Source organism: Heteronotia binoei, chromosome 6, assembly GCF_032191835.1.
Source record: "Heteronotia binoei isolate CCM8104 ecotype False Entrance Well chromosome 6, APGP_CSIRO_Hbin_v1, whole genome shotgun sequence".
NCBI lineage: Eukaryota > Metazoa > Chordata > Lepidosauria > Squamata > Gekkonidae > Heteronotia > Heteronotia binoei.
The window spans coordinates 75,901,598-75,919,578 of record NC_083228.1 but is presented as its reverse complement, the minus strand read 5'-3'; the positions used below and the strand labels follow the sequence as shown (position 1 = coordinate 75,919,578).

Sequence of the window (17,981 nt, the reverse complement as noted above, 5' to 3'; positions counted from 1 at the left end):
TCTTGGTTTTTTGCCATGCCAAATGTATTTAGAAACCATCTTGTTCAATTCTTGAAGGAACCCACTGTTTAAGAGTACTGGAATAGTTTGGAATAAAAATAACAATCTTGGCAAAATGTTCATCTTTATTGAGGCTATTCTTCCCATTAGGGATAAGTTCAAGTCATGCCATTTTTCCAAATCTTTTTTAATTTCTTTGAGTAGTTTATTGTAATTGTCCATTTTCAAACTACTGTATACACCTAAGTATTTAATTCTTTTCTCATGAAAAACCCTGATTTTTGTTGAAGTTGGACTTGTTCTACCGTCATATTCTTCGTCAAGAATTTTGTTTTATGATAGTTAATCTTCAATCCTGCCCAGTGACCAAATTGGTTAATCTTGTTTATCAAACAGTCAATTAAGTCTGTTGGCTGCTCTAATATAAAAACCAGATCATCCACAAAAACTCTCAATTTGTATTGTTCACCTTTAATCACCGTTCCCTTAATACTTGTGTCTTCTCTTATTTGGTTATTCAATATATCTAAGAACAAGATAAAAAGGAGTGGTGACAGTGGGCAACTTTGTCTTGTTCCCTTTTGAATGTCAATTGCTTCTGTTAGCTCACTATTCACCATCACCCTTGCCCTTTGTGAAGAATATATTGATTCTATTGTTCTCAAGAAATTCTCGCCACATTCCATTCCCTTCAGTTGTTGTAACATAAATTGCCAATGAACATTATCAAAGGCCTTCTCTGCATCCAAACAGATTAATGCCAATTGTTTCTCTGGGTGACTCTCATAGTATTCCATTATATTGCATACTGTTCTAACATTGTCTTCTAGGGAGAAATCCTGCCTGGTCTTGATGTATTGTGGACTGTAGGAGCTTCTTCAGGCGTTGTGCCAGTATTGTTGCAAAAATTTTATAATCCACATTTAGAAGAGAAATTGGCCGATAATTTTTTATATCTTTCAAATCTGCACCTTCCTTTGGAATTAGGGATATTGTAGCTTCTTGCCATGAAGCTGGTTTTTGGGCTTCCTCTTGAATCCTTTCAAGGAGACATCTGAATGGCAACGATAAAGACTCCTCATAGGCTTTGTAGAACTCAGCAGGTAGTCCATCTGGACCCGGAGCTTTACCATTTTTTTGGGATGCCATTGCTTCTCCCACTTCCCTTATCGTTATTGGTTCATTTAAGATTTTCTGTTCTTCTGTAAATCTGTTATGATTGTTTTGGCTAATGTATTCTTCTAGATCTACCTTTTGAACTTGTTTGTCTTCATATAATTTTTTATAAAATTGTACCACAATTTGACGTATCTCCTGTATTTGAACTTTCTCTTTATTATTCACGACTTTCAAAACCGGTATTATTCTTTTGGTATTCTCTTTTCTCATTCTATAAGCCAACCACCTTCCAGTTTTATTAGCATGTTCAAAAAAATTGTGTCTGGCAAATCTCAATTTTTTCTTCATCTCCTCTATAATTAGTAAATTAAGTTGATGCTGTGTTTCTTTAACCTTATTTTGAAATTCCTGTCTTGTCAGTTGTGCTTTTAAATTCTCTTTAGCTTCTGCTTGCAACATTAATTTTTGAAAATTTTCAGTTCTTTCTTTCTTCTTTGCACTATGTCTGATTGCAAGACCCCTGAAATATGCTTTAGCAGTGTCCGAAACTACTTGCATCTTTACATCTTGAGTTATGTTCTGTTTAAAAAAAGATTCCATTTCAGCCTTGGATTCTTTAAGAAAGTCTTTATCTTTTAAAATAGAAGTATTTAACCTCCACGTTCTTCTCATTCGTGTGCCTTTGAGTTTTATCATTACAGGACTATGATCTAATATAACTCTTGTTTGAATTTCTGTCTCAACTAGATCTTTAACCAAGTTTGTAGAAAGCCAACACATATCAATTCTTGACCACGTTTAATGATGGCTTGTGTCTTACATAGACACCTTCTGAAACAAATTATACAGAACTGTGTTCTACCGTTATCCCCTTTCATTTAGAAGAGTAACATAGAAGATCTATCATAAACAAGGCTAAAAAATTCCCAAGAGAATGGCCACCCCAGTGCTTAAACATCTAGTGCTGTCAAGCTATTTGATCTTGGTGCTTACTAAATGTTAATACTGTCTGATACTCAGCACTATGATTAATTGGAGTTTAAGAAAAACCCAAGCAAATTTCATGCTAACACCTAGACAGCTCAAACATATTTCTATTCTCATCAAAAATGACTCAGGTAAATACTATATAATAGACAGCATAGTTCAGTGAACAAGAGAACCTGGTGATCAAATCCTGGCAGTCATACTGCTACATATACCTGAGTTATTCTCAATCTCTGTTTCTCTCTGGAAAACAGAATAATTAAATGATTGGAAAGCACTTTAAAGTTCCCTAACCAGAAAGTACTACAACATTACTATTTTTTTATGATGCCAGGAACTGCCACAACTTGATGTCAAGAATTTGAGAACCTGATCCCACCATCACCACAATTTGTTTTGGGAAGATTCAGCAGACATATTCTGTCATGCTCATTGTTTAACTGACTGCAGTCCTTGACTATTTGTCATCTTATATAGCCCGTGGCCTAATTTGCTTATTTTGGCTATCTGAAACTGCATTTATTCTGTATGAAGTACTTTCCTCAATCCCAAGGAGACTATAAAAAATCCCCAGAGAGAAAGCAAGCCCGCCCTTCTTGACAAGAAAACAATAAGGCAGGTGCTACAAAGAGAGCTGCAGACTAGAGGGTGAAAATGACACAATCCCCTTACAGAAGTGCAAACATGACATCTCAAGGACTGAATCAAACTGCAGGTCTGCACACCATATTTTTAAGAACAGTTTCGCTCTCCTGAGCACCAGGACAGGCCATGTGATAACTGCACACATGCTGGGCTAATGAGCTACTGAGCCTATGACTGCTGGGTGGATACAGAGCAGTGACAGGCCACCCAGATTAGCAGCCTAATGCACGCCAATCAGGGACAGCATTCAGAAGGGCCATGGCTGGGTCAGCCCAGCAAGAATGCCTATCCACAAATTCCTGATAAACCACAGGGAGCAATCATCTTCACCTTCTCAAAGAGACAGGGCAGCAGTGATTTAACCCCCAAGTGGTCCATGTTGGTAACAGGGAGGCCAACAGCTTTTGGGCATTGTTCCAGCCTCCCATCAGCCCCAGACATCACCAAGAAAGCTGCAAAATTTCCACAACCAGAGAGATATTTTGAACAAGAAGGGAAGGTGAAATCTACAAGTGCAAGCAGGCTTTCCTGATAATACTGGAGCCAACCATCCTGCCACTAAAGCCATCACAGTAAGTGCTGCATCCATACAGCTCTGGGACAAAAACTGATCTTGATACATAAACAACAGAAAGAATGTAAAACCCTTCCTTAATGTTATGGAATTCCAGCATGTTCACACAAGATCCAGTAGGTTAACAAAGCTTCTGTTAAATGAAGACTAAAAAGTGGACACATGATTAGGGAAACCCCCCCCCCCCCATCTCACCACATGCACCAAAACAACCATAGAGGCAAACTAGGCAGCTGCGTGGGGAACCAAAATACAAGAGCCACCTACCTCAGCTATTAGATCAAGATGTGTAGCTGCATTAATCTGTCTGTAGCAGTAGAAAAGAGTAAGAGTCCAGTAGCATTTTAAAGACTAACAAAATTTGCGGTAGGGTATGAGCTTTCATGAGTCACTGCCTCAGCTATGTAAGTGATCTGGAGAGAGAAATTCATGGGCAAGAGAGTTGCTCTGACATTCTAGTGGCACAATCAAGAACCTATTAACCTCCATCAGATGTTTGGGGCACAGAAACAGCTATCAATACAACAAATCTATGGAAAGATAGCAAATACTTTTCCAGGATAGGGCAGGGTATAAATAAACAGAAATAGATAGATAGATAGATAGATAGATAGATAGATAGATAGATAGATGATAGATAGATAGATAGATAGATAGATAGATAGATAGATAGATAGATAGATAGATAGATAGATCCCTATCCACATAACACATCCTAGGTCAAGCACACTGACCACCTATACAGTGCAGGTGGCAGACTACAGTGCATCCATGATCAGCAATCAAAAAGCAGTTTGCCTGTGCCTTGGTTTGCATGAGAGAAAGCAGCAGAGTTGCATGTAACATATGGGCAGGCAAGCATTCCTCAGGCTCGGAGGCCATACCAGTGGCCAGATGGGAAGCCAATTACAGCCAGATTGAGTCTCTGAGCTCTATCCTACACTGATTTGAAAGGCAAATGCCAGGTCTGTAAAAATAGTTTTCCATGTCAGAAATGGATGCCCATCCTCCAAGAGAACACCAACAAAAGGAAGTATGCCAGCTTGCTACCAACCCTTGAGACATCAAGACCACACACTTTCACTAGCAAAATGCTATAGCAGCTAAAGGCCCCCTTGCTAGATTCCAGTTTGTGTCTTCACATCACTACATCGAGAAGCCCATTTCCCCACAAATCTTGCTATTTCTACTAGACACATGAAGATTCAGAAAAACATAACAGAAAAAGTTATTAGCCTCCACTCACTTCTTCCTTTTAAACCTAACTTCTATGCCTGCCTGTCTATGCTACTGAGTGAACAAAAACAAATCCCTACAAGGAAGGAAATGGGGAGAGGGGAAGGTCAGAGCTGTGCCTTCCCTTCCCCCATCCCTCTCAGTTAAAGGCACAGAGTGGGGGAGGCATCTGTTGAAGTCATCATGCCCATCCAGCCTGAAGCTGGGGAACAAAGAACACAATCAATTGGCAAGCCCTTACCCTCCCATGATCACTCCACTCCCCCAGCACTGCTAGTATACACAAGGGCGGGGGGCTGTGCTTTTCTCTTTGCATGCACCAGTCATTCCCTAAATTTCCAACCCTGCTAGTTCCGGCTCTGTGGCAGCTTCCTAGCCTCTTCTTACTTTTATCCTTAATTAATCTAATCTTGACCAGCAAATGTCCAGGAAGAAAGTTGCAACAGGCATAAGTTTCTTGATCTCCTTCAGTACTTGCAGAACCAAACTGCAAACAGGGAGTTTTTAAGGAGTTAGGAATGTCAAGGGCTGCAGCATCTTCCTTGATAATAACATGATAATTCATACACAAATTCCAAAGAGAAGCAAGTTATCCATTGAGGCAGAGCTTCTGCCAAACAAGTCCAAGGCTCTGGCAGGATCACCAAGAATGCCAACTTCACATGCACAGGCAGACTTGGCAAGAGTCCAACTCCAAGGATCTGAGACCCATGCATGGTTTCTTTCTCAGTCTTCTTTCCCTCCCCATGCCCAGTTTTGCCAATAACATAATTATCATACACAACTACCTCTGGAGTTACCAGCTCTCTTCCATACACTTTTTGCAAAGAACAGTGCAGCAGGACAGGAAAAGCACTCACATAATCATAAAACTGGCAGGGAACAGGTCATCCTGTTCTTCCCTTGCGCTAGAATAAATCCTTTCAGCTACACTTCTCTCAAGATTGACACACAACATCACCATCTAAGATTCAAACAAAAGATCTCTAGTCCCCACCACTGCCAGAGCTGAACACAGAAGAGGGCCTGGTGGGACCGCACAAGGGCAAGCAGAAGTACAGGAATGAGCATGGGCACCAAATCTGATCATCTCGCTACTACACATGCACTCACAGGAAAGCGCAACAGCAAGCATATAAGCACACACATATTAAAGGAATCCTTTTAGCCAGTGTCTTCCACATAGCTTCATCAAGGTACACTTTTGAGGATCTCTGATCAGTGTAGTTGCATCAACTTTTGCAGTTACACTAGTGGAGTCTGTCCTAGTGCTAGCTTCACACAACTTGCTTGCTGGTCTTCATACTTTGTTCCACAGACAAAGGCAGCATTAAATGCTCATTCACCCTATATTTGTCCACCAAGTTACAGTATGGTTCTGTCATCTTTTCATACACTACACACATAATTCCCACAAATTCCTTTCCAGCATTGAAACACACAATTCCCACAAATTCCTTTCCAGCATTGAAATACTGACCGTGCAGCTTCAGAGGCCCTGAATAGGCCCCAGTTTATTCATCAGTCTTAAGCTTGTTAATGCCTCTCTAGAGAACCATTTTGAGACCACATAGCTCTCTTTCTTGGGGGTGCAACAGGAAAGGGGGGGGGCATTTCATGAACTAGCATGATGACCAGCTGAAAACTATCCAGCCTCATCTTGGTTGATCTGAGTCCTACAGCACAGCACAATATAAATCTAATCCCAGGGAAGGGGCCCTAGGCATTCATCAATCCATGCTCCAGGCACACATCCCCCAGCAGCACCAGCAATCTGCCACAGGCCACGGCCAAACTCTCACTGTGAATGAAAGGAGAGCGCCCTGGAAGCCCTCTAGATCAGATGGAGAAGCCCACTGGCTGGCAAGAGACTGCCCCGCGACGAGCAGGAAAACGGGCCACCATCAAGCACGCCCTGGCCTGACGAGAGGAAGTGCTTCTCATTCCCCGCCGTCCAAGAGATCAAGTCGAGAGCGCTCAGCCGACGGCGGCGGCGGAGGGAGATTTGGACCGGAGTAGCGTTCAAAGGTGGAGGGGAGAAGAGCCTGGCCAGAAAATGCGCGCTGCGCTCCAACTCAGAAGCTCTCTGCCTCGATGACAGCAAGAAGCGCAGCGGGACAACGCAAGCAACTCAGCTTCTTCCTGCTGCCCTCCGGGAAAAGTCAAAGAGATTCGGGACCGGGAAAAGACGGCCCTTAAAAGGCATCGATCTCCGAACACTGCAAGCCGCGCCGAGACTCCCAGGCACTGGCCGCAAGTCTGGCATACAGATCGACTCAGCCATAAAAAAGGAGAATGCATTCAAGAGAGTGGGGGTGGACGGAGCAGGTTCCCCTGCTGGCCTAAAGCTCCATGCCCTCCACTCCCCCAAAGCGGCTCACGACACCCCGCCCTCCCGCCCCACACCTGGCCTGGCCGCCTCCATGGTGCTGGTTCGCAGTTCAGCGGCTCAGGGGCAGCTCTCCGGGCCGGCTCACAGCGCCGCCGCGTCTCGACAAGTTTGAACAGGCTCCTCCCCTCGGCTGCCCGGGTCTCTAGTCGGCTGCTTCCCCTTGCGCTCGCCCGGCTCCTCCTCCTTTTCGGCCCAGCCGGAGTCGCACAAGATCAGGCGCTCAACTCCAGAGAGAAACGTTCAATTTACGAGCGTCATAGACCGCGCTCTGCTCTCCCTGCTAGCGGACGCGTCCTGGACCCAAACCCAGGACGCCTACCTTCTCTTCATTATATTTATATACAACTATGTCATTGGTATTTTAGACCAACAGTGGCTCAACGCTGTCCAGAACAAGATGCCTCCCAGGAGGCATGCAATCGACGTCATAAGGCGAAGCAGAGACCCCTTCGCTGACTCCAGTCTCTCTGCCTCCCCCGAAACATCGCTCCATACCCTTGCATTCGACTAGCACCCCCTAAGCTCCACCACCGCCTCACAGAGCTTGTTCCTATAGCACTTACATGGCCAAGCCCCCAATCACCCACCGTTCCCAACTCCTTGCCCAGCATCAAGGAATTCCTCTGTCTGCAAAAGTTTGGTGATGGTGTATTTATTCATACAGAGAAAATTCCACACACAGTCTGGTTAAATCACTGGTACTTCGCTTCCATGCACTACACCTCCTACCCCACACCCACATGCATCCATTCCTAAATAACTGGCACAGTGGGCATACACAGATAATAATTCCCTTTTTGTCAGACATTGCCAGGAGTGTAACTTTGCTTTCTCAAATGGTACCTACGGCCCACAGCTCTATTGATAGTCTCCCATAATGTGACAGCTTTGGGGGCTTGATTTCTCAGCTGAAAATAGACTTTTGTTTCCAAACAATTCTGAAGTATTCTCTCAGAATTTCTCTGAGGTATGTTGCGCAGGGGTGAACTTCAGATCTCCCTTCAGTCCTGTACACCAGGTCTCTGCTACTCTTAACTGGGAGAGAACACTTCCAAATGGGGAACACCAACACACATGAACACCAGGAAACTATCCAGCACCAAGACCTCCTTCCAGCCAAGCCTTGAGAAGGAACAGAAACTAGTTCTTCACAGATCAGGTGAAAGTGTATACATACACACAAGCCTAAAAAAACCTGCCCTTCATGTCCCCAGAATTTGAGCCTCTTGGGACGTTCTTGTACTGAAAGCTGGTACAATTGAATCAATGATTACAAAAAATTATAAACCACTTTCTGCTCCCGATGGAGTTCCAAAACACATTACATTTGTTCTTACATTTATTCATTTATTCATTCATTCATTCCCTGTTTTCTCTCTAGTTAGGACTCAAAGTAGATTAGAACTTAATTCTCTCTGCCTCCATTTTCTCACAACAGCCACTTTGGGAGGTACATAAAGCTAAGAGTATTTGATGGGTACAACGTAGCCCTACAAGCGCATGGTACAAGAGAGATCTTCCAGGAACCTAGTTCAATGTGTTACTCACTATGCCACAATGGCTCTCAAAATTTCAGCAAGAGTTGATCCGATCCTTTTTCAGTTCCCTGGTTGGCAGGATTCTAGCTGATTCACAAAAAAATAAGAACAATCCTAAGAAGGCCTACTTAGATCTATTCAGTGAGGCTTACTCCCAGGAAAATGTTCTTAGCAGTGCTTTTTTGTAGAAAAAGCCCAGCAGGAATTCTTTTGCATATTAGGCCACACCCCTTGACATCACCATTGTTACGCACAGGACTTTTTTGTAGAAAAAGCCCAGCAGAAACTCATCTGCATATTAGGCCACACCCCTTGAAACTAAGTCAGCTGGAACTGTGTTCCTGCTCAAAAAAAGCCTTGGTTTTTAGGATGGCACTGTAAGTCTTTTTTTTTGATAGTTTAGCTTTAGAAAACAGAATAACCAGCTCTGATAATGATCCTCTCAAGTACTTATAACTGCAATATGATGCCATTTATAGCACAAAGAATGAAACTCTTCATCATAGTATTTAGGCTACCTGCTTCTCTTGCTGTTAAGCGGTACTGATGCAGCCATTCTCTGACCTTACAGCTAATGTATATAATGCACTATTATTTCTGGCACATTTATTGTAGATTAAAGGCAAGGGAGTTCAATTTTTTATTTTAGAATATTCATCCCACATTTGGCCCATATATATTCAAAGGCAATTCAAGATGGCGACGGCGGTAGAAGCCTAGCTGCTAGGGCTCCCGCCAGCTGATAACAACTATAGCTATAACAACAAGCTATCAACAGCAGACTAAATACTGGACACTAACTGGAGACTCAACTTACAAGACGACAGGGGTGGCAGCGGTGGCGGTGACTCTTGGCGCCCACTGTGGGAGGAACACTGCTGCCGTCTGGCCAACGCCGAGGTGGAGCTGGGGCGCGGCCGCGGGCTGGCGTGCGGGAGGGACCGAGCCAACGCCGGAGAGAGGAGTGCAGTGCGGGCCGGTGCGACGAAAGGCGCGAGCGGTGAGCGGAGCGTGCAGTGCAGCTGGTGGCCACCGCAGACGGAGGCAGATGGAGGCAGACGGAGGCTGGGAGCCCCTTGGGGGGGCTGTGAGTGGGCGGAGTGGTGGACTGGTCCCAGGGCGTTGGCCTCGGTGAGCATCCCAATCTTCGTCCCTCACACCCCCCCCTCACCCTCATCCTCATCTTTTCACCTTTCACCCCGCAGACGCCAATGAGATGCGGCTGGGCCGGTAGCTGGGAGTTCTCCTGACTGCAAAGCTCTGTATGGGGCTCGGATGCCGGGAGGCCCAGACTGTGTACGAGAGCCATGGAACAGTTGGAGGTGGCGCCGACGGGGCTATAGCCTCCTAACCGAAGTTGCAGGGATCCATCTAAACAGCTGGGAGAGAACGGGGAAGGTTTCATCCCCCCCTACACCCTCCCTCCCCCCAGGCCACCTAAGCTGTGAGTACTATCCGCACTTTAAGAACTGCACCCGCACTTTAAGAACACTACGGACACCTGCAAGCACTGGCACTTTAATTTTAACTTTAACGATAGCACCTTAAGAACAATATCCTAATCTACCTCTTTAATTCAATATCCTGGACTCCTACTTTGTTGGACTGAAGATCTTACTGACCACTAATCGGAAGTATTATTAATTTAATTAGAGATTATGTAATTTGATTAGTAATTTGATTTTATTATGTATTTATATATTTAAATGCATATTGATTGATTTATTGATTTATATTAGCATATTAAGTTGGGACATAGGAATGGGGGGGATTTTATTAATGTGCTAAAAAAGAAAGAATTAATTTGACTAATCAATTAGAGGGAGAATCAGGGTGGGTTCTGATATTAAATAAATTTGATTAAATTATAGTGAGTCAGATAACCAGGGGACTGAAGGTGGAGGGTGGGCTAGGGATTTAGGCTGTAAATTGAGACAATCTAGTTAGGTGGGTGCGGCCATCCTATTATTATCAATAAGATCATATCGGGGCATAGGTGTGGATGCCCGGCCAGGGGATTCCAGTGCTCCTGGGAAGGGGAAGGTATGACGGTGGGAATAGACAGAAGTGCAAGGGAAGGAGGTGGAGACAAAACAGTGCTCGGCCCCCTTCCAGTCTACTTCCCATCCCAACGATGACAGGTAGTGGGGCCAAGAGGAATTGCCCGCCTCCGTCATTGGTGTTATGCAACGCCAGGTCCGTAAATAATAAGACCGAGATCCTTAGGGAATTCCTGCTTCGGCAGGATGTGGACCTGGCTTGCGTGACCGAAACCTGGGTGCCAGAGGGGGAGACGGTGGCTCTCTCCCAGATGACCCCCCCCGGGTTACTCGATCTTTCACCAATCACGGATTAGCGGGTGGGGGGGAGGGGTGGCTTTATTCATACAGGAGGGTTACTCCTTCCAGGCTCTCCCGGCCCTAACAATCGATGGTATTGAATGTGCCGGTCTGGCGTGGGATGTCGGAGAGGGGTTGGCGATCTGGCTGGTGTACCGTCCGCCTAACGCACCAGCCAGCGCCTTACCATCCCTGATGGAGGCGGTGGCGGGCTGGGCGTTGGAGTACCCAGGGCTTATGGTCCTGGGTGACTTCAATGTCCATGCTGACGACGTGGCCTCCAATCGGGCAATGGATCTAGCCTCCAATCGGGCAATGGATCTAGCCTCCAATCGGGCAATCGAGCACATACATGGCAACACTAGGAATCTCTCAATTTGTTATGACTCCTACGCACCAGGCAGGGCACATACTAGACTTGATCTTTGCGTCCGGGATTCGGGTGAACGATATCGCGATGGAGGCGGTGTCATGGTCGCATCACCTAGCCCTCAAGGCCCGTATGGAGACACTGCCTCAACCCTGTAAGGGCGGAGAGCCTATTTTCACTCGCCCGCGGAGCCTGATGGACCCTGAACGGTTCCAAATGGCTCTACGGGATCCCTGACCCCCTGGCGATTCCCTTGACGTCCTGGTTGATGCCTGGCAAGATCGGCTATCCAGGGCGATCAACGAGATCGCACCCTGATGCCCTCTGTGCCCTCGTGTGAGGCTGGCTCCATGGTATACCTTGGAGTTACGTCAGCTGAAACAAGGGCTCAGACGACTAGAGAGGCAGTGGTGGCGCACTCGTGACGAAGCGACGAGAACATCCTATAGAACATTTATGAGGTCTTTTGAGATGGCAGTCAAGGCTGCGAAGAAAGATTACTTCACGGCCAGGATTGCATCTGCAAATTCGCGCCCGGCACAATTGTTTAGAATAATTGGACACTTAACTACACTGCCTCAAGGCAGACCAAATGTTAAAGAATTAGAAATAGGCTGTGAGGCTTTTGTGAAATTTTTTGCAGACAAAATCACGTCGCTCCGCCAGGCTTGCCCATCACATTGGATACAGTACATGAACTGGAGGCTCTGTGCCTGTCTTCCGGTTTAGCTCTGGACCACTTCGACCCACTCAGCCTGGAGGAAGTTGATGGAATTCTCTCCTCTGCATGCCCAACAACTTGTGATCTGGACCCGTGCCCCTCTTGGCTAATTAAATCTTGCCAGAGGGAACTTAGATGTCCTTTACGGGACATCATAAATAGATCCCTCCTGGAGGGGCGTTTTCCAACGCCCTTGAAAGAGGCTATATTCCGCCCCCTCCTGAAAAAAATTACAGCAGATCCGGCCGAATTGGCAAACTACCGACCAGTCTCTAATTTACCGTTTTTAGGTAAAATTATTGAGAGGGCAGTGGTGTTGCAGTTGCAGGGTTTTCTGGATGATGCTTCCGTCCTAGACCCTTGCTTTCATCCAGGTCACAGGACAGAGACAGTGCTGGTCGCCTTGGCAGATGACCTCCAGCGGCATCTGGATCGAGGTGGTGTGGCGGTACTGATGCTGTTAGATCTGTTGGTGGCGTTTGACACGGTCGACCATCGGCTACTGACCCGCCGCCTCACTGACGTAGGGGTCAGGGGGTTGGCTTTACAATGGCTTTCAGGGTCAGGAGCTTGGGAGTTCTACTGGAGCCTTCACTATCAATGGAGGCCCAGATAGCAGCCACTGCTAAGTCAGCCTTTTTTCATTTAAGACGGGCAAGGCAGTTGGCCCCCTTCCTAAAGCGCCAGGACCTAGCAACAGTGATTCATGCAACGGTCACCTCGAGACTGGATTACTGTAATGCCCTCTACATCGGGCTGCCTCTGTGCCGAACCCAAAAGCTGCAGCTGGTGCAGAACGCGGCGGCTAGGCTGCTACTGGGGCTCCCAAAATGGGAGCACATACAGCCAGGGCTGCGCGGACTGTGCGGACTGCACTGGTTGCCAGTTACATACCGGATTCGTTACAAAGTGCTGGTTATTACCTTTAAAGCCCTATATGGCCGAGGACCTACCTACCTGAAGGACTGTCTTTCCCCATATGAACCCCAAAGAGCACTGAGGTCAGCAGGGAAGAACCTGCTGACTATCCCCGAGCCGAAGGAAGCAAAACTACAGAGTACTCGCATGCGGGCTTTCTCTGTTGTAGCTCCACACCTATGGAACCAGCTCCCAGAAGAAGTGCGGACTCTGCGGGACTTTGAACAGTTCCGCAGGGCCTGCAAGACCATCCTCTTCGGGATGGCCTTCACCGATTAAAAGATAGAGAGACTGCTTAAGTGATTTTTATCATCTGTTGAAATAGCACCAGGATGTTAATTTTATTAATTTTAGAATTTTAATTAAATTGTTAAATTAGCTATTGCTTTTAAATATTATTGTATAACTTACTGTATTGATTTAATGTTGTTAGCCGCCTTGAGCCTGCTTCGGCGGGGAGGGCGGGATATAAATAAAATGATTGATTGATTGATTGATATTAATACCATTAGAGCAAATCTATTTCAAATAATTACTTTTAAATATATGAGAAAGAAGCATTACAATTAATAATGACTGTACGAAAAGTCCAACAGCACCATAGTACTCCACTACTCAATCACCAGGATCCAGCAAAACATTTTTGATGGCTTCCTAAAATCTTCAGGAGAGCAGCATCCCAAATTTGGGCTGAATTGCAGAGAAAAGACATCACAACCAAAAAGGCCCTGATCTAGGGTTGCCAAGTCCAATTCAAGAAATATCTGGGAACTTTGGGGGTGGAGCCAGGAACAAAGGTGTGACAAGCATAATTAAACTCCAAGGGAGTTCTGGCCATCACATTTAAAGAAACCGCACACCTTTTTAAATGTCTTCCTTCCGTAGGAAATAATGAAGGATAGGGGCACCTTCTTTTGGGGCTCATAGAATTGGACCCCATGGTCCAATCATTTTTAAACTTGGGGGATACTTTGGGGAGAGTCACTAGATACTATACTGAAAATTTGGTGCCTCTACCTCAAAAAAACAGCGCCCCCAGAGCCCTCGAAACCTCCAGATCAATTCCCCATTATATCCTATGAGAATCGATCTCCAAATAGAGAATAATGAAGTATTCAGCAGACTCCCCCCCCCCCCATTTCTGGCAACACTGAAGGGGGATTGGCCTCTCTACTCACAAGTTGCTGCCAACTTCTTCAAAGTAACACAGACACCCCATCCCAAGAGGAAGCCTTTCAATCAGCGACTGAAGCCTCCGGAGGTAGAAATGCACATGATCCTCTGGGGGCGGAGCTCCCCCCCCCCCCTCCGCCGGCCAGACTCCCCGAGGTAATGCCTGTGGCAGCCAGAAAGGACGCAAGGACTACGAGTCCCAGCATGCACCTCGCGAAGGGAGGTCGGAGTGGAGCGAATAGCAGGCCGGCGGTGGGTGGGTCTTTGTGACCCGGAGGAAGGGAGAAGCCTAAAGCCCGCAAGGGAGGGAGGCAGGCAGGGAAAGAGACACCGCGCCATTTCCCCACCCCCACCCTCCCGCTCCCACATTTTTGGAGAGCGGGGGGAAAGGCTGCTAATCCAGGGGTCCCCCAGCAAGGCGGAGGGGGGGGGGTGGGAAGCTACCCTGATCTGAAGAGATGCCAGTCTGAATTGGGACAAAAGAAGATAGAAAGTATTTAGGAAAATCCTTGAAATTGGGGGAGGGGAACCTAGGGTTTGAGGAAAGGAGGGACCTCAGAGGAGTATAATGCCATAGAAAGCAAGGATTATCAACCTCCAGGTGGGGGTCAGAGATCACATGGAATTACAACTGCAGATGACAGAAATCAGTTCACCTGGAGAAAATGGCTGCTTTGGAGGATGGACTTTATGGCATTATACCCTGCTCAACTTGCTTCCTTCCCCAAAACTTGACCTCCCAAGACAAGTATTTATGCCCTGCTTTTCTTTGGTCCTCAGAACAGTTTACAAATCCCAGTTTTAAGCATACAAGGTGCAAGTAATTAAACCATAAACAACACCACATCTCACCATATGCCTGTAGCCCTATTAAAAGCCCTAATGAATAAAATCGTGTTGTTGTTGTTCAGTCGCACAGTTGAGAGCCAGTTTGGTGTAGTGGTTAAGTGCGTGGACTCTTATCTGGGAGAACCGGGTTTGATTCCCCACTCCTCCACTTGCACCTGCTGGAATGGCCTTGGGTTAGCCATAGCTCTGGCAGAGGTTGTTCTTGAAAGGGCAGTTGCTGTGAGAGCCCTCTTAGCCCCACCCACATCACAGGGTGTCTGTTGTGGGGGAGAAGATATAGGCAATTGTAAGCCGCTCTGAGTCTCTGATTTGGAGAGAAGGGCAGGGTATAAATCTGCAATTCTTCTTCTTCTTTGCGACCCCATGGACAAAGTCACACCAGGCCCTCCTGTCTTCCACCATCCTCCAAAGTCTGATCAATTTCATCAGTAACGCTGTCCAGTCATCTCATCTTTTGCCATCCCCTTCTTCTTTTGCCTTCTGTCTTTCCCAGCATCAGGATCTTCTCCAGGTAGTGCTCCCTTCTCATTTGGCGGCCAAAGTATTTGAGCTTCAGCTTCAGCATCTGACCTTTCAGGGAACAGTCAGGGTTGATTTCCCTTAGGACTGACAGATTTGATCTTCTTGCAGTCCAAAGGACTCTGAAGATTCTTCTCCAGCACCACATCTCAAAAAGCATCTATCCTTCTGTGCCCGGCCTTCCTTATGGTCCAGCTCTCACAGCCATACATTACTACTGGGAATACCATCGCTTTGACTATGCGGACTTTAGTTGGCAGGGTGATGTCTCTACTTTTTATTATACTGCCTAGGTTCGCCACAACTATCCTCCCAAGGAGCAACCGTCTTTTAATTTAATGGCTATAGTCACAATCTGCAGTGATCTTGGATCCCAGAAATGTAAAGTCTGTCACTACTTTTATGTTTTCCCCTTCTATTTGCCAAGGTGTGATAGCATCTCCTAAAATTTTTGAGAAGCAATGACCCCCTTCACCTTCCTACCATTCTACGGTGGGAATTAATACAGAAAACACACATGTTCTGTTTGAAGCCAGAGGGCCTACCTTAACTGGGAGAATAGCAAACAGATGACAACCTGTGAAGTCAAATATAGCTGGTGCACATGGATCCTGAAGCTGCCTCAGACTGAGCCAGACCATTCATCCATCACACCAGCAGCTTCCTTCTAGGGTCCCCAGCAGAGGTCTTTCCCACCACTTACTCCCTCATACTTTTAAATGGAGACGGTGGGGATTGAACCAGGGACCTTGTGCTTGCTAAGCTATGGCTGCTGCCCCAATCAAAGAAGCCCTACAAAAGCTGGATTCCTTCTGAATTTTTTTTTAAAATCTGGAATTGCTTGTGAGGTTTATATTTTGAGGACTAGAAATGTGCTTTTTACAGAATGAAAGTATAGACTTCTAGAACTTTGCACCACAATTAGCCCTAAAAACTCCTGGGTAATATGCTCCAGTTTACCATGAAAAGACTTATTATTAAATTGAAGAGGTGGGGGAGTAGGTTCCAAGAAATGTAAAAGGCGATCAGATTTTAAAGTATAGCATAAAGTAAACATCTCAGACTCTGAAAGCTCTGTCTCCTCTACACCTTTGGCACTCACAACTGTCTCAACATCTCCTAATCATGCATAGCAGTACTCTCCTCTTTTCAGCCTCTAAGCTATCCTCCCATCCCCCAGTTGAGCTATGTCCCTCAGTCCTGCCATTCAGACCTGTTCCACATCTCTGCCCCAATGAAGCTATGGACATATGGATACAGCTCCCAGGTTGCCCTTCTGAGGTATCTCACTCATGTGTGTTAGCCTGCAAAGCAGGATATCTCCCCACTGCTTTCCCCACCCAGATGCCTCGTCTCATCTTGTACAGCTGCAGTGGAGGAGCCCACAGCACTGGCTGCAGCTGGCAAGGATCCAGGACAATGACTGCGCTCTGCCTGTTGTGAATTGTCACTTGCAATCAATCCACCCACAAAGGAGATGTAGCCAACACAGAAGGTAAGCAAAGGAAAGGCACAAACTGGCCACACTGCAGATAGTGACCCCCCCACACACACTCAATAAAATCCCTGCTCTCAAGCCCCCACAAAGTCTTCTGAACACTGGCATCTTCTTCACTCCAAAGAAAGAACCGTTATTTATTCCCCTAAACAGACATCCCTTCTTCTGTCACCCACTAGAGGGCACAGTTAATTTACATATTATTTCAAGAGGGTCCCAACAGTCTCCTAGGAGTGAGCTCACACTGGTTTTTAAATACGCTTCAATCTTGTCACATTTTAAAACAATTAATTAAAAGTATTTCAAAATGCTGTTCACTTTGGGAGTCTTTTCTTTTTAAATCTTTCACTAGAGGGCTGCCGTGGACACATAACAGCTTTCTATTGTCCTGAAGCATCCTTGGCTATCAGACACCAACACATGCCGGATAAACAGTTTTCTGGTGGTCATTTAAAACATATATAACATTTCAAAGCTTGCAGAGCTTTGTCCTAGAGTATTTTGTTTTATATGGGCTGAAATCACTCTATAAAGTGTGAGTACCTGGATGTTGTTTACCCTGTTTTGAACAGTCATTTCACAGGCAGAGTATTTCACTTCTATAGTTTGGAAGTTCCTCATAATGTTTAACTTAAATCTACCGTTGTGTGCCTTAAGCCCAGTTCAGTAAATAAGTGATAATTATATTTCTTTCTTTTCAGTGTCCTTCTAAATATATCTGAAAACTGATTCCTTTTCCCTAAACTGAAATTATTGGGTTCATTCCACCATTTCTTATATGATTTCTCTTCTTTCATCATCTTTTCTCATCTAATAGCTTTACAACTGTTCAGCATCCTTCTTGAACTGTTATGTCCAAATAAGATGCCATGAGTTAGATCTCACATATCTGTTTTGCTAATCGTCATGTTTTCCTTAAACATAAAGAGTCATTCAAATATGCGATAAATACTCCCACCAGCAGAAGGCTCTTACGCTGAAGGAAAGCACCTATGTTTGGATCTGTGGAATCTGACTGTTGTTATTCTAGATACTTTTTATGTGTAAACAAGCCCAAGAGAAAATAAGCAGGTGCTCCTTCAATGTATTTGATCTGTGCAAAT

The 17,981-nt window shown here is 45.6% G+C and overlaps 1 protein-coding gene across 4 annotated transcripts in view; it reads right to left on the bottom strand.

Annotated features, from left to right (window-relative positions):
- Positions 1-17,981, bottom strand: part of LZTS2 (leucine zipper tumor suppressor 2) — a 98,509-nt gene that overhangs the window by 31,825 nt on the left and 48,703 nt on the right. The window contains exon 1 of one of the 4 annotated variants that reach the window (XM_060241785.1): positions 6,968-7,115. The exons of the other annotated variants lie outside the window; for them this stretch is intronic. The gene's annotated coding sequence lies outside the window, so the exon portion shown is untranslated. Of the gene's footprint in view, positions 1-6,967; positions 7,116-17,981 lie in introns of those variants that run through there. 4 annotated transcript variants of the gene reach the window in all.